Genomic DNA, 15,861 nt, shown 5'->3' on the forward strand with positions numbered 1-15,861 from the left:
TATGAGGTCCCTAAATTACCATACAGCACATATTCAACACAAACAACAGTGGCAATTTGTTGTTGACATATAAAGGGCCCCATCACCTTCAGTAGCTTAGGGCCTCATCAAACCTAAATCCGGCCCTGGTGTTGGACAAGGGAAAATTAAAAGATTCTTCACTCTTTGCCCGGCTACCATTTCCTGGCTTTAAATCATCCATCCCTAAGTATTTCCCTCTTGCAGAGTTTTCAAATTCAACACTCATGGGGGGGGGGATCACCAGGGCATGACAGGGAGCCACGGAGGAGGTTTTAAGTGAGGAAATGGGGAATCAGGAAAAGATGGAGAGTTAGGGTTAAGCTCCTCCAAACAACCTGTTTAGCAAGCATTTGTCCTGATTTGCTTACATGAAATTATCCACTGAGCATTTGTTCTGATTTATGGGGTGGTTGTATGACAAAAGCTATTCATTCCGATTCACTTGTGGGGTGTTTACATGTCTTCCCATTCAACACTCATCATTTCACACTTTTCAATGCATTTAATCTGTCATTTTCCATACTGCAAAAAAAAAAAAAAAAAACCCCACACCATTTTAAGTGGATCTGTTGCACTACGGTGACAGAGTCCTTCAATCCACTTAATTGCACAAACCTAAAGTTATTGAATTGCACAAACCTAAAGTTCTCTTCTCACCTCATGAGAAGAGAAGACTCCCTGGAAAAGACCCTGATGTTGGGAAAGATGGAGGGCACAAGGAGAAGGGGACAACAGAGGACAAGATGGTTGGACAGTGTTCTTGAAGCTACGAACATGAGTTTGACCATGCTGCGGGAGGCAGTGGAAGACAGGAGTGCCTGGTGTGCTCTGGTCCATGGGGACACGAAGAGTCGGACACGACTAAATGACTAAACAACAACAAAAGTTATTGAGGGGATGCTGGTGGCACTGTGGTGTAAACCACAGAGCCTTGGGCTTGCCAGTTGGAATGTCGGCGGTTCGAATCCCCGTGACGGGGTGAGCTCCCGTTGCTCAGTCCCAGCTCCTGGCAACCTAGAATGTCAAAGCACGTCAAAGTGCAAGTAGATCAATAGGTACCACTCTGGCAGGAAGGTAGACGGCATTTTCGCACGCTGCTCTGGTTTTGCCAGAAGCGGCTTAGTCATGCTAGCCCAGGTGATGGCAAGCTTATCCGGCTATGGGCCGGATCTGACCCACGGAGCTCGTCTGTGGGCCGGACATGCACAGCGTGATGCCAGAAATCGCGCCTGCGCGTGTCCCCTGCACCGAAAACCGTTTCTGCGCATGCCTAGATGCCGAAAATTGTGCTTGCGCAGAAGCAATTTCTGGTGCCAGGGCATGCCCAGACGCGGTTTCTGGCATCTGCACACAAAAATTGCTTCTGCACATGCCCAGACACTGAAAATAGCACTTGCGCAGAAGCGATTTCTGGTGCCAGGGTATGCCCGCACGCGCAGATGCCATTTTCATCGCCACGTGGTGAGTCCCCACACTGCATTGCGCTGGTTTAGCACAGTCCGCAGGGGACTTTCCGAGCGGGCGGCTCGTGGGCCGGATAAACGGCCTCCATGGGCCATAGGTTGCTGATGCCTCTTCTAGCCACATGACCCAGAAAAACTGCGGACAAACGTCGGCTCCCTTGGCCAGTAAAGCAAGATGAGCGCCGCAACCCCGGAGTTGTTCGTGACTGGACTTAACTGTCAGGGGTCCTTTACCTTTAAAGTTATTGAATCCCTCTCCCAAAATACTGACAAATCCAGAGGCAGCCTAAGCACCGCCCCCATTGCCACTTCTAGGAACTGAGTAGCCCAGGGGCAGTCAACCTTTTTATACCTACTGCCCACTAATGCATCTTTCTTGATGGTAAAAGTTCCTTACCGCCCACCAGTGCTCGATGGAAGGAAGATTCAGCTTGTGCCATAGAACCCTCTACTGTACTGCCCACTGAGAATCCTGGTTGACAACCCCTGGAGTAGCCCCTTCAGAATAACATTTCCCCATTTTAAAAGAATGGCTGGGGAATGCAAAATACATTTGTGCAGAATGTCCAATTTGGCCCCCCGATTACAGAAAAGTCAAGATATGCATTAAAAAAAAAAAGCGCTCACAAAACCCGTAACAGACCCCCTCATGTAGAAGATGGACACAAATAATGTTTGTTATGTAGATAAGCCTCTCTGATCTGATCACACCTCTGTTTTTAGACACAGAGGACTTGAGTCCTGTATGTGAAGGGCTGTGCAGTCCAAGTTGGGTAAGTTTAAAGGTAAGAAACCATATCCTGCTGTTTGAAATTGGTTAGAAAAATGGTGTCCATATCCGGATGAGCTTATTCATGAGATTGGCTGGTTTCCATTCCACACAGCTAAATTTAGTGCCTTCCATTGTACTAATTTCCAGAGGGGTAGCCAGGGAGGCCTCTCAAAACTGCTTTCACACATTTTACAAGCCTCTTTAAATGTTCACGATTTATTATGATGGTGTAGAACATTTTAGTACAAAAATGGGAGTTCCGCCATTTAAAAAGACCCGAAATCATTTAGAATTCCCAAGCCTCAAACTGACGGATGAGTCACTCTGATTGATACCTGGAGGAAAAAGTAAGACTTTTTAGCAAACTGGGCTTCTTTCCTTTTTGGTACATGAGGCTGCTGGCAGCTTTTAAACAGAGCTCTTATAATTGCACTACTTCTACACGTCAGAAGCCATGACATTTAGATCGACAAAGCTCTTCAAATGTGACATAGTATTACGCTTGCCGTGTTCGTATTAACACAGGGAACAGAACAAAGGCTAAGCCCAAACTGACGTCCTTGGGAGACAATTGTTTCTTTGATCCAGTAGAGCAGATTGAGAGCCTGTGTATGTTGCCAAATTTAAAGAAGATGAAACCCTAACTATCAGCTGCTTGGCAAGGAAAGCAAGAGTTGCGTCTCTCAGTCCTGCTCCCTGAACTGTGGCCAGGCACATTCAAAACACATCATTTCCCTCAAATAATTATGGGCACTGTAGTTGACCCCTCACAGACTTACAATTCCCAGCAAACCTTGAACAAACTCCAGTTCCCAGAATCCTTTGAGGGAATGAGCTTTGATATGCTTTAAAGCTCTGGTGCATATGCAACCAGGGCCGTCTCAAGCCGGTCAGGTGCCCCGGCGCCGTGGCGCGGAGATCGCTCCGGCGCCCCCGCCCTGGTGGGCGGTTGCAGCGTGCAGCATGGCTTCCGTGCAGCTTCGCTGCGCAGCGCCCTCCTGTCGGCCTGGCGCCCCACACCACCGAGACTACCCCTAGAGTCAGGCCTGTATGCAGCCTAAATTAGTGGGATTCCAGCTTTGCATACAAATAGGGTTGCCATATTTTGAAGAGCAAAAAAAAAAAAAAAAGACACTATGACAACTCTCATTTTAAATACGCCTACTACAGGGAGAGTCTTTAAAAAAAGGCCCCATGGAACTTGTGTACTCTGTATCCACGGGGCCTCTTTTAGGACTCACCCTGTATATGTAGGCTATAGAAGCTATGATATATTGCTGAGGGGGGCAGGAGAAGACAGAGGTGTAGCAAGCCCAGGTGGTACCCCGTGTGGAATTTTTTTGTCACCCCCTCCTCCCCATATTGACAGCTCGGTGTTGGCTTGGGAGTTGCAGGCAGGCGCCGAATGTCTACCCCCCGCTTCCTATGCCTTGGCGCCCTCACCCCGTGACTCCCAAGTACCCTGAGCCGTCAGGGGAAGGGGGGGAGCTATGCCGCTTTGCCGGGGCGCTGGCAAAGCAGCACAGCTCGTTCTGTTGGGAGCCACGGCTCCTGTCCTCCCCTCCCTGGCTTGCTGTAAAGTGGCAAAGCAGGAGTCGCTTAGGGCGACCCGGGGAGGAGGGATCCCACCATCGTCCATACGGCGCTCCAGCGGCAAACCACTATGTACAGTGCATGTGTGCCGTCGCTACACCCAGCGCATGCATGCAACACAGAGCATGCATTGTAGTAGCAGTATGCCGCCAGTGCAGCCCGAGAGCCATACAGAGAGTGGCAAGATCCTCTGCTCGCGGCTGTAGCAGTGATGGAGGCATCCTTCCGCCATCCATATGGCTCTCGAGCAGCGCCGGCAGCAAACCGCTATGTACAGCGCATGTGTGTGAGACCGTGCATGCGCTGTACATAGCAGTTTACCACCGGCACCGCTCAAACACTGTATGGATGGTGGCGAGATCCTCTGCTCGCAGCTGCAGCCATGAAGGGAGGAACCTCCACATGTGTCTGCCTCCCAGACGTGGAACCTGGGGCGTACCGCCCCCCCTGCCCCCACCTTGTGACGCCACTGGGAGAAGAGATGAGGAAAGCAAGTCTTCAACCACCATTCATGTCTAGGTCTCATCCAGGAAGTATAGCCAGAGTCATTTTGGCAAATTAAAAATTCCACCCGGACATAAATTTCACCCCTGAAAAAGAGAACATGTCCTGGAAAAAGAGGACACACTGCAACTCTAATACAAATGGATGGATCCAGTGGGGAAGGGGCAGCAGGGGCACCCACCAGCATTTGGGATTCCCCAGTCATTCAGAGATATAACTGCTGGCTAGATTGAGGTAGTAAAGTCTAAATCACTGCCATCATGTGAAGAGTCCTGATAAGTCTGGGAAGTCACCCCAAGCCAGAGATGGAGAGCCTGTGGCCTTCCCACGGATGTTGGTCATGAACAGCCTCAGTCAATGGCCAGGGCTTAGGGGAACTGAGCATTAGGGGAGGGGTAGTACCTCTCGTGGGAGACACACTGGGCTCCTTCCTGGGTAGTTTGTCCACCTTTGGTCCCCACCCTGCACTCAGCTCTCACCTGTAGCTCCTAGAAGCTGTCAGCCCGCAACAAAGGCTGCACCCCAGAAAACAGCTTCAATTGGCCGGCTAAACCATGTAAGGGAAGCTGATGGGTCTCAATGCGTTTTACAAGTTTAATCTGCCCATGTTACTTAAGTAAGCAGCACCAAGTGAGTAAGGACCAGAGCTTTGGAATACAAATTTTGTAACTGGGAACAGTTGGAAGTTTGTTGTTGTTGTTGAGTCGTTTAGTCGTGTCCGACTCTTTGTGACCCTATGAACCAGAGCACGCCAGGCACTCCTGTCTTCCACTGTCTCCCGCAGTTTGGTCAAACTCATGTTGGTAGCTTCGAGAACACTGTCCAACCATCTCGTCCTCTGTTGTCCCCTTCTCCTTGTGCCCTCCATCTTTCCCAACATCAGGGTCTTTTCCAGGGAGTCTTCTCTTCTCATGAGGTGGCCAAAGTATTGGAGCCTCAGCTTCATGTTCTGTCCTTCCAGTGAGCACTCAGGACTGATTTCCTTCAGAATGGATAGGTTTGATCTTCTTGCAGTCCATGGGACTCTCAAGAGTCTCCTCCAGCACCATAATTCAAAAGCATCAATTCTTCGGCGACCAGCCTTCTTTATGGTCCAGCTCTCACTTCCATACATCACTACTGGGAAAACCATAGCTTTAACTATATGGACCTTTGTTGGCAAGGTGATCTCTGCTTTTTAAGACGCTGTCTAGATTTGCTGTCTAGTTGGAAGTTAGGCAGCGTTTTATCATTCGAACACAATTACTCAATTTATTTTTGGAATAAAACTTTACGTGATTATGGAACCATGTAAATATGTGTTGTATTGTTTAGATTTTTTGCACTAGGCATTTATGTGATTGTGAGTAGCCAGGGCTGCGGCCAGGGGGGTACAGATGTCCTGGGCCCAGACTCTTAGTTTTCGTTTCCTTTTTTAAGTAAACCGACCAGACATTTCTGAAGGAAGAGCACAGAACACAAAGGTAACTCTAAGGCTTTAGTACTTGGCCAATAGCACCATTGCTCCCAGGTCCCGGTCCAACACTCTAACCACTACACGTTAGCTGACTATGTATAATACAAAATAAACGACTTCATCAGGCAATATTTGTGCTGATAAATTCCTACAGCATTGTTGCTGTGTCGTGGTGCGACTGGACTTCACAGCTGGCTAGTAAAAACTGACCCTTGGCTTCCAAAGCCCAGCCTATAATTCACAGACCTCCCCCCCTGTGTATATATACGTTATATTGTATTGATTTCAAAATATTTAAAAATAAAAGTCAAAGGCAGACAGTCTCAGACTTGTTGGGGAGGAGCTATAGCTGACATCTGAAACAATTTTATACATACATTTATCATCAAGTGTAAGTTAAAAGCTGGGATCAGATTGTGGGCGATGAGCACATTCTGTCCTCTAACATTTTATTATTTCGGTCTTCACTCCATGAGAAACACACTGGTCCCTCTTAGCAGGAAGAGAGATCGATTCATTTACATTCTAAGTGGTCTCATTAGGTTTTAAAGTGCTCAGAGGTGAACAAGAGAAATCTATACATCATCTTTTAGCAACATCTGTTTCAAGTAGCCCACAGACAGCAGCCATAATTATATCATATTATTGCGTTTATTGATTTCTTAGGCTATTTAAGATGAGAGCCGCTTGTTTTGCTGCGTAGCTGTGATCGTGTTACAAATTGCAGAATTTCGTTCCGCTGCAGCATATGTTCATCAATCAGCTATCTAACTCCCCTTTGAAAAGGCAGAGCATCCATTTGTCAAGTGGTAGCGGACCACGATGTTCCTGTAACCATGTCATCAGCCAGTCATCTGTATTGCCTTGCCAAATGGTGGAGAGAATCTGACCATTTTGCTGGACTTCTGACTGACAATCTCACCACATTTCTGCAACTTGTTGACACAATGAGCCCTTTAAGGCTGAGGCACTGCTTTTCTGCAGTCAGTCTGAACCAGAATTAAAACTGTAGTTCTGAATGACAACATGCTATCTAATATAGCACTCTATTCCCAATCAGAGTTGGTGCTACCTAGCTCCATGGACAAGATGCTACTATAAGTTTATTCAGAGTTAAGTCCTGTTAACACTGCTTCTTCCTGTCAGCCCCTTTAATTAGTAGCTTCCTGCTTGACCCTCTTTTCAAGCTGCTTTTGCACTTGCAATTAATTTCTTTCTGTTCATTTAGTATCGTCACAGACTTCCCAAACTACTTAGTGCACCTGGGACACTGGAGATCGGGGTTCATTACTGGTTTACTCCTTGCAGCCAGATAATTGCTCTTTATTTCCCTTTTGTATTGCAGTTGCAAAATACAGGAGCATTGGTCCCCTTAAGAGAAAGGGGGCAAGGAGGGAGCTACTTGTTAAACTTCTATGCGCCCTGAAAGGCTGCATGAACACCCAGGCAAGGCTAGGGCTACACTTACACTTTAAGATTCAGTAACAACAACAAAAGCCCCACCACAAACCAGTTCTGTCTGAAAAATAACGGGAGAATAACAAAGAGAGCAGGGAATGCAATTATTTGGCACCCATGTCATCGGGATTGTCATTGAAAAGGGTGAACTAAAGATGTCCTCTTGCTTCAGGCTTAATATGTAAGACCTTTACTTTTAATAGCTCTCTGGTGAATAGACAAAACAGCACTGCAGAATAATTGCCACTGCAATGCACTGCTGAAGAATTATTTGCCATAAAAGTGCACCTATAAAACTCCATGCCCTTTTCTGGAAACACACAAAGGGGACAGATTTGGCACAGGAGGAACTGCAGAACAGTCCGGTAGTGCCTTTGCAAAACTACAGTATCCAAGGAGCAATCTAGAAGTACTTTCCCTGGAATGGTTGGGTGAGCAAAGAACAGGCCCAGATTCATGCACTGAACCAGTGGTCCAAAGAAGAGACCCACCTCTGACTCCCAAGCTGCAACACGGGATCCACTTTCAATTTTTCTGTTTTCACTTATACTTAATAGCGCTAATAAGGTACATTATTCCCCTCGTTTTTTCCCCATTTGCAAGATGTCTGTGACAAAAGTGTCCCTCACTACATGTAAACAAACTGTGGGAAAGACTCTATGAATTGAAAGTGAAGACAACTGGTTGGAAATATGTATTTGTTATAGGTTTTGTGGGGGGATGCTCCTAAACCCTACAAATAAATAAATGGTAGGATTTTGATTATTTGGAGTATTGAAGGGAAGAGTGCAGGCCAGTGGAAAAATACAGGCTAAGCTCCCTTTCCAAGCCAGTGCCTCATCTGGGAGAGAGGCGTTAACATGACCAAAGGTGTTGATGGTCTATCTAAGACAGGCATAGGCAAACTTGGCCCTCCAGATGTTTTGGGACTACAATTCCCATCATCCCTGACCACTGGTCCTGTTAGCTAGGGATGATGGGAGTTGTAGTCCCAAAACATCTGGAGGGCTGAGTTTGCCTAGGCCTGATCTAAGAGGAATCTTGGGCCTGGGGAGACAGAGGTTGCCAAGGTGATGATGGGGTTTGTGAGCGAAGTGACAGAAAACAACGTCTTAAGCAAGCTCTGCTGGGAAGGACAAAGACAGAGGTCCATCTTTGGCAAGCTGGCAAAAGGCAGGCTAGGAGAGATGCCTTGGTGGGGAACAAGCCCCTGTTGAGAGATAACCATGCTGTAAGATCTGGGCTCCCTCCATCTAAACTCAAGTGCAAATATGTGAATACGATAACTTCTGCCACACCTTAAAATCTCCAAAGCAGCACAGACCCTGGTTAAGAGCCAAGCAGAGCCGTCTTTCCTATTGGGCTTACTGGCGTGTTGGGCCAGGGTGCTGGCCTCTCAGGAGCACCCCAGCGAGTGGGGGAGCTGCACGGCTTTGCCGGTGGCCTCCCCTTTCCCTGCATGCCCGCCAGCTGCGCCCCGCCAACCATATGGCTGGCGGGCGTGCAGCTTGCCTCCCAAGCCCCTGCGGGAGGAGAGCGATCCCTGCAGACGCTTGGGAAAAGGTCGACAACTCTGGGAAACGGTGTGTGTGTGTGTGTGGTGGCTGCCAGAGGGATCTTTGAACCACGGTGCCGGATATGCTTAAGACGGCCCTGGAGCCAAGATCCTTGGAATCCTGTGCATACTTTGGCAGGGATTGGTGTGGCCAGGGAAGTTGATCCCTAGGAAGTAGTCATTTGTTGTTGTTCTTGTCATCTGTCAAGTTGTGCCTTGCATTTTCTATAAATTCATTATTTTTTATTTTTAGTACCAAGCACCTTGTTGCTTCCTTTGCTCGGGGAGCTTTGCTAAGACCTCACACCTTCTCCTGCTCTGTTAGGAGACTCAAAAAGAGTTGCCGGCTGTCACGCAGCTGCTGATCTCCCCCCCCCCATCCCTTTGTCCCTCTGAACTCCCAACCAAATCGTTATATCAAAGGCGCAGCCCAGCTGTAAAAATAACATTTCGGCAGAGATGAAACAATTTCTGGCGAATAGGCCAATGTTCAAACAAACAACACCAGGTTTGTGTGGAGCATAGAAGAAGCAACATTTCTGGGCAGAATAATTTTGTAAGAATCAATGGGCTTTCCTCGCCTTCAGAGCAGCAAACACACTCAGCATGTTAAGAGATAACCAGCTATCAAAGAGAAGCAAGACAAGCAAAATAAAGGAAAATGCACAGCTAATATTGCAGTATGTTTTCTTTGAGACAATTGAAACAAAACAGTGTGAGTTCAAAGGGAAAGCTAGATTGAAGAATGGGCAATAAAGAGGACTGGATTTCTATTGAGAAATTAACAATTGTGTGCAGGCTGGGCTTCAGTGCGGCTTCTAAACAAGGTGAAGTACAAGATTCAAGTTCTCGAGATATGAGAATGAGGTGCAAACAACACTTTTGGGAAATCAGGTGCCACAAATGCTGAGAGCTTCCTCTCAGATCAGTACATAGTGTCTGAGGGCCAAAGCTGAACACCAGAGGAGCACCATCTGAAATCTGGCAATACCATTTCTCTAGGACTGCTGTAACTTAGTGCTTCTCCTCCAGCCATCTCTCCCCTCATCTGAATGCCTCTGTTCAAGTCATTTCCTTCACTTCTTCAGCCAATTAGTTCTCCATCTCTGCTAACTTCCCCCCACAGATTCTGTGTCCTATCCACAGCACCACTACCAAAGACTGATTCAACTGCATGCATGCATTTCTTGGTACAGAATGATTCTCTTAAATCAGGCATGTCCAACAGGTAGATTGTGATCTACCGGTAGATCACTGGACGTCTGCAGTAGATCACTGGTGGATCATTGGCTCCCCACAAAGAAGCTGAATAACTGTGGCTCCCCTAAAAAAAAGCTCAACAGTTCACCTCCTCCCTGAAAAAACTCAACAACTTTGACCTGAACCCCCCAAAAAGGGGGTAGATCACTGCCAGTTTTTAACTGTGAGTAGATCACAGTCTCTTGGGAGTTGGCCAACCCTGTCTTAAATGAAGGCAGCTTGCACTCAAGTCCACAATTGCATTTGTAGCAAAAGGCTGCTTTGCTTGCAGTTTGGTCTGGGATAGCAACTTACAGGAGTAAAATTGTGTGTCATGGAACGACTCCCACTCGCCAAACTTTTTTTGGGGGGACGGGGGACGGGACAGGATGTTTCAAGCTATCCTGGAAAGGGTGAAAATGTAGTACAGACCTTTCTAGTCTAAGTTCTATTTGGGTCCCTGCCCAAATCATAGTTATCTGCATCATGGTTGCTACACGCGCGCACGCACACACGCACACACGCACACACAATGAATCTACAAATGGGGGGAAACCATAGGAAAATACGGGGGTGTTGTTGCTGCTGCTGCTGCGACCTGCGGTGGTAAAAGATGGCACACACATGCTATGAACAAGTGCTTTGGAGTAAAGAGGAAGAAGAGAGAAGTCGAGAAAGCTATAGCGATGCAGAGTACACTTTGGGGTAGAGGGGAAAAGGGACTTCATATAATGATTTTAAAGCAGATTTACCTTACAGAATTCACACATTGCTTATTAAGCCTAAAAAAACCTCTAAAACTGACACAAACCCCTTTCAGCTAATGAATGTGGCATTATTCTACGAAAGGTAAGTGGCCTTCAAGAGCAATCTGATTTCTGTACCCTGCACTAGAGGAATGAAACCTTGCTATCTATAGCATCATGGCAGAGCAAAGACAGTAGAATGACATAACTAGGCAAGGAGGGAGAGGTCTTTCATAGCTTCTCCTCCTCTGCCATACTGAGATTAGAGCACCGCACTTCCATTCCCACCCTGCCGCTCTGGAATACAATGCATTCAAACCCGCTGATCCTACAGTTCCCAGCACACATGTAAACACATAGAAAACAATAAAGAACAATATTTCAAAAAACAACGTGTACGCATTTACTTACCACAAACCACTACTGGCCTTCTGTTTCAAAGTTGTGCTCCCCCACCATTTTAAAACCAGTGCCAAGTCTTTGTACTTGCACCTGAAACATCATTAGCTATCTCTTCAGGTTTTTCCAATCACTAGTAGTTTGAACTTGTTTTGCAGGAGTGCAGCTGAGCGTTACTAACATTTAGTTTGCTTCCTTCCAGAGCAAGCATATTAGCTCTTGTGCAGCCCAGTCATATATACATTCAGTGCTAAGCATTTTGTGAATCTAACGGAAGAAACTAAAATTTTTACTTTTTAATTTCTTCTCTAGCACAGTGAATCATCAGTTCCATTGTAGAAGACTTTACAAAGTCGTTCATTCACCTAGATTTTAAGATTAGAAGTCATTCAGCTACACCACTCAAGTTAAGCAGTCCTGACCTTACATTTGGGATAAACTCTACCTCATATGAGCAGCAAACCCATGTCAAGAGCGTGTAAAATCTTGTAGACTTTGCTCTCTTCTCCAGGTGCCAAACTGTCTTGCAACAGACCACCTTAGAGCATATTTAGCTTAGCAGACCACTGCCAATGTAAGGAAGTAGATCAAAAGCTGCAGTCAGGAGTCTTAGTACCTTCTTCTTATAGACCTCAAGCTTGCAGTAAAACATCAGGGTACAACTTGAGCTGAACTTCTGATACACCTACAAATGTCCAGTGTGAGAACTGGTGTGCGGAAACTCATAGCCTCATCCAGAGAAGATGGTCAAGTGAAAAGGAGTGAACTCCTGCAACTACGCATGGTTACTTGGAAACATCTGTCAGAGGTGGAAATCACAAGCGAAGCCCAGGTGAGTCTCCTGATTCTTTTCAGACTTACAGGTGCTTCAAGGTAGCTTATCTTTTATAATCCTCCTGTCCAATCCTCCAGTGTTTAAAATGCAGACAGCAAGGGACGAACCAAGTTGCATGGGGTCTCTTAGACTGTACCTCCAATCCAGTCTGAATGGCAGTAGCTGTTTGATGTTTGCAGGATCATTTTTCACCATAAACTGAGCAACCCTGGGCATGCACAAGGCTAAGCAGAGCATACTCCACTGATATTGTCCATCTGCTGATGACTGAGCAGGAAAAAATAGGGTAGTGTGGTTAGCTGGCTTTGGGCTGATAGCAGAACACTTGAATTTATATAATGCTTTCCCTAAGAGTTTGGATGATTTCAGCATATAACCTCCAAATACCACAAATGTGTTTGCTGGCTAGTATCCTCACCATATTGACCACTATATTTCTGCACATACTGTAGAGGGAAGTGAGGGGCAGATGGGGCTCATCAACCTGGGGAGGGAGCTCATCCAGAAGGAAGACACTCATTCTATACCTCTGCTGCCTTGTGGGATATATTTGGGAGAAGGAAAAGCTAAGGAATAAACCTTACACAAATCTGAAGTGGAGTCCCGATGATGGCTGGATGGTGCCTCCTTCTGGCAACTCCTGCAGCCAAGCTGGTGCCAAACATATCGCTTGATTTCACCCCCGGAGACACACTTGTCTCTCGAGACAGAGAGACAGATACCAACAACAATTACATGAGTGTCTAAAGTTGCAAGATCAGGGCTTGGCTTAAGCCACTTACTGAATTTACCACCAATGTAAACCATGGAAATCCAAGCCACAGCTCATGCTCTTAACCAGTATGCTGTACCAGATCACTTATTCATGAAGCTGCAGGACAGTGAAGTCATCATTAACTACCTCACTTACTGATTTGCGTGGGAGCGATTTTTCATGTTTTGCACTCAAACATGAAATGAGGCATTTATTCCCTGTCTAGGGCATGCAACAACTACCGTGTTTCCCCTTTTTTAAGACACCGTCTTATAACTTTTTTCCTCAAAAAAACACACGGTGTCTTATTTTCAGGGGATGTCTTATTGTTATTATGTTTTTATGGTATCTATGGTTCTGGGCGGTGGGGCGGCAGGCCTCCTCGGCCGGGCCATGAAGAGGCCAGGCCGCTGGCTAGGCGCTCCGCCCGGCGATGCCTTTGTCTCCGTTTTTTAATTCTTTCTTCTATTTCCCCCCTGCCAACCGCTCCAAGGTTCCTGCTACTTTATTTGGGGGGGGTGTTTTGCATGAGGATGAGCAGGGCTGAGGGATCCCGCCCGGCCTTAGACAGGCCACCCGCGCGCCTTCCGAGCTTGGCTAGCCGAGCTTGGCGAGGCGGAAGGCCTCCGGGGAATGTGGGGCCCGGGCAAGGCGGCACTGAGAGCCCCCACGGTCGCGCAGCCATCGCCCTTGTTGCTGTGTTCCTTTCAAGCCTCTCGCTCAAAACGAGGCGCTCACTGCACTTGGAAGGAGCCGCGCGCCCACGGCTCATGCAGCAAGGGCCCTCCCGACTCCTTCCCAGGCGCCCCTTTCCCCTCTTCCTTGCATTAAGGGTGGCGGGCGGCAGGCAGGAAGAGGCCAGGTCGCTGGCTCGGCGCTCCGCCCGATCGGCGCTGCGGAGCGCTCCGCCCGATCGGAGCTGCGGAGCGCTCCGCCCGATCGGCGCTGCGGAGCGCTCTGAGCGATCGGAGCTGTGGAGCGCTCCGCCCGATCGGCGCTGCGGAGCGATCCGAGTGATCGGCGCTGCGGAGCGCTCCGCTCTGCCGCCGCTGATTCTGGGCGCCGGGGCGGCAGGCCTCCTCGCCGGGCGCTCTGGCGGCGCAGAAGGGGCCAGCAGCGCTCCCGCCGTGTGTCGCCCCGGTGGTGCGGAAGGCCTGCGGGCCTCCCGTCACCACTCTGCCTTGGGCCATGCAGCCCATAACACTCCGGCGTCGCGGAAGGGGCCAGCAGCGCTCCCACCGCCGTCCATCACTCCAGCGGTGCGGAAGCGCCCGCGGGCCTCCCGCCGCAGCTCAGCCTCGGGCCATGCAGCCCACAGGGGCGAGCAGCAGCCTCACCTCCTCCTGGCCCGGCAGCAGCAACAGCAGCGGGAGGACAAGGACGGCGCTGCTGCTGGGTCCCGCTGCCTCGAGGCGAGCGGCGCTGCTGCGCGGAGGTATGGCTTATTTTCAGGGGGTGTTTAATCTGCACAAATGCTTAAAAAGCCTGCTATGGCTTACTTTCTGACTATGTATTAAAAAGGGGGAAACACGGTATTCATTGATTTGGGCCCAATTCATACAGCCAACCACATGGTAGGTTACTCAAGTTACTGTTTAGTGGTGGTCTCACAATGTTAATCATTTGAGTAGATCAGTTAGACCAAAAGGTTTTCACTATGCAAAATTTTCAGTAGTCTAGCAATGTGATAACTACCAGCAGAATGACATGAAGAGCTACTGCACTCAGTAACTTTCCAGCAGGGCTAGCTTTGCAGCAGAAATCATGCCATTGTGCCTTTTTGGCAGCTCAGATACTTTCCACTTACTCTAGATTGTAAGGTACAGTAGCTATTGCTGTTTGGATGCTCCTAAGCTGCTTGATGGCGCTGTGGTCTAAACCACAGAGCCTAGGGCTTGCCGATCAGAAGGTAAGTGGTTTGAATCCCCGCGACGGGGCGAGCTCCTGTTGTTCGGTCCCAGCTCCTGCCCACCTAGCAGTTCGAAAACACGTCAAAGTGCAAGTAGATAAATAGGTACCGCTCCTGCAGGAAGGTAAACACTGTTTCAGTGTGCTGCTCTGGTTCGCCAGAAGTGGCTTAGTCATGCTGGCCACATGACCCAGAAGCTGTCTGCGGACAAGCACCGGCTCCCTCGGCCTATAGAGCGAGATGAATGCCGCAACCCTAGAGTCATCCGCGATTGGGCTTAACGGTCAAGGGTACCTTTACCTTGCTTTAACAGCAGCAGCAGCAACATTATTTAAACAACAACATTATTTATACCCCACCCATCCGGCTGGGGAAACCCAGCCACTCTGTGTGGCTTACACAATATCTAAAAACATAACAGTATCAAGCATTTATTTTAAAAAATGCAACTCCCAGCCACCTGTGGTCAAGGTATGCTGTATGATTGTACTACCACAGCAGTGATTAAATTCTCAATTAATGAGTAACTGGTGTGGGTCATAAGAAAATGTGAGGAAAACTGCATAAGCATTACTAGGAATAGTGTGGAAGTAAGTCCTAAGTAACTAACGCATCAGTAACTGTAACCTGTAAGGGTGACTTATCCCTTTGAACGGTGAGCCACAATATATTTTCCCAGCATCTCAGTCTGATTTGAACCAGTTTTGAGCTGAGTTATGCTGTGATTCGTACCCAACCCCTATCAGTTCAGAGTATAACTTATATTCAAGCTTAAGATCTTTGCAGCCTGCTAAAACGATCAACTCTCCAAACTTCAATGTAGGATATGGGTAAGACAATTCATTGCCTTGAATAAAAGTACAGTATTTTCAAACAGGATTTTTTTCTCCTTTTATTGCTGTTAATTCAAGGAAAGATGCTGCATAAAATCCAATTTGTTCTAGAAATATAAGTGAGCTTTCCCATACATAACGTTTCAAATATCAAAGTATATGGTAAACATACAAATAAAGAGAAGGCAACATACCTCCCATTTACAGTACAGTATCTGAAATCATAAAGTTCCATAAAGTAAACTGGCAGATAATTGAGAATGAAGTCCACTGGTGCTTTCAACACCCTCACTAAACTCAAAACCAATTATTTCATTTTAATAT

This window comes from Zootoca vivipara, chromosome 8, assembly GCF_963506605.1.
Source record: "Zootoca vivipara chromosome 8, rZooViv1.1, whole genome shotgun sequence".
Lineage (NCBI taxonomy): Eukaryota > Metazoa > Chordata > Lepidosauria > Squamata > Lacertidae > Zootoca > Zootoca vivipara.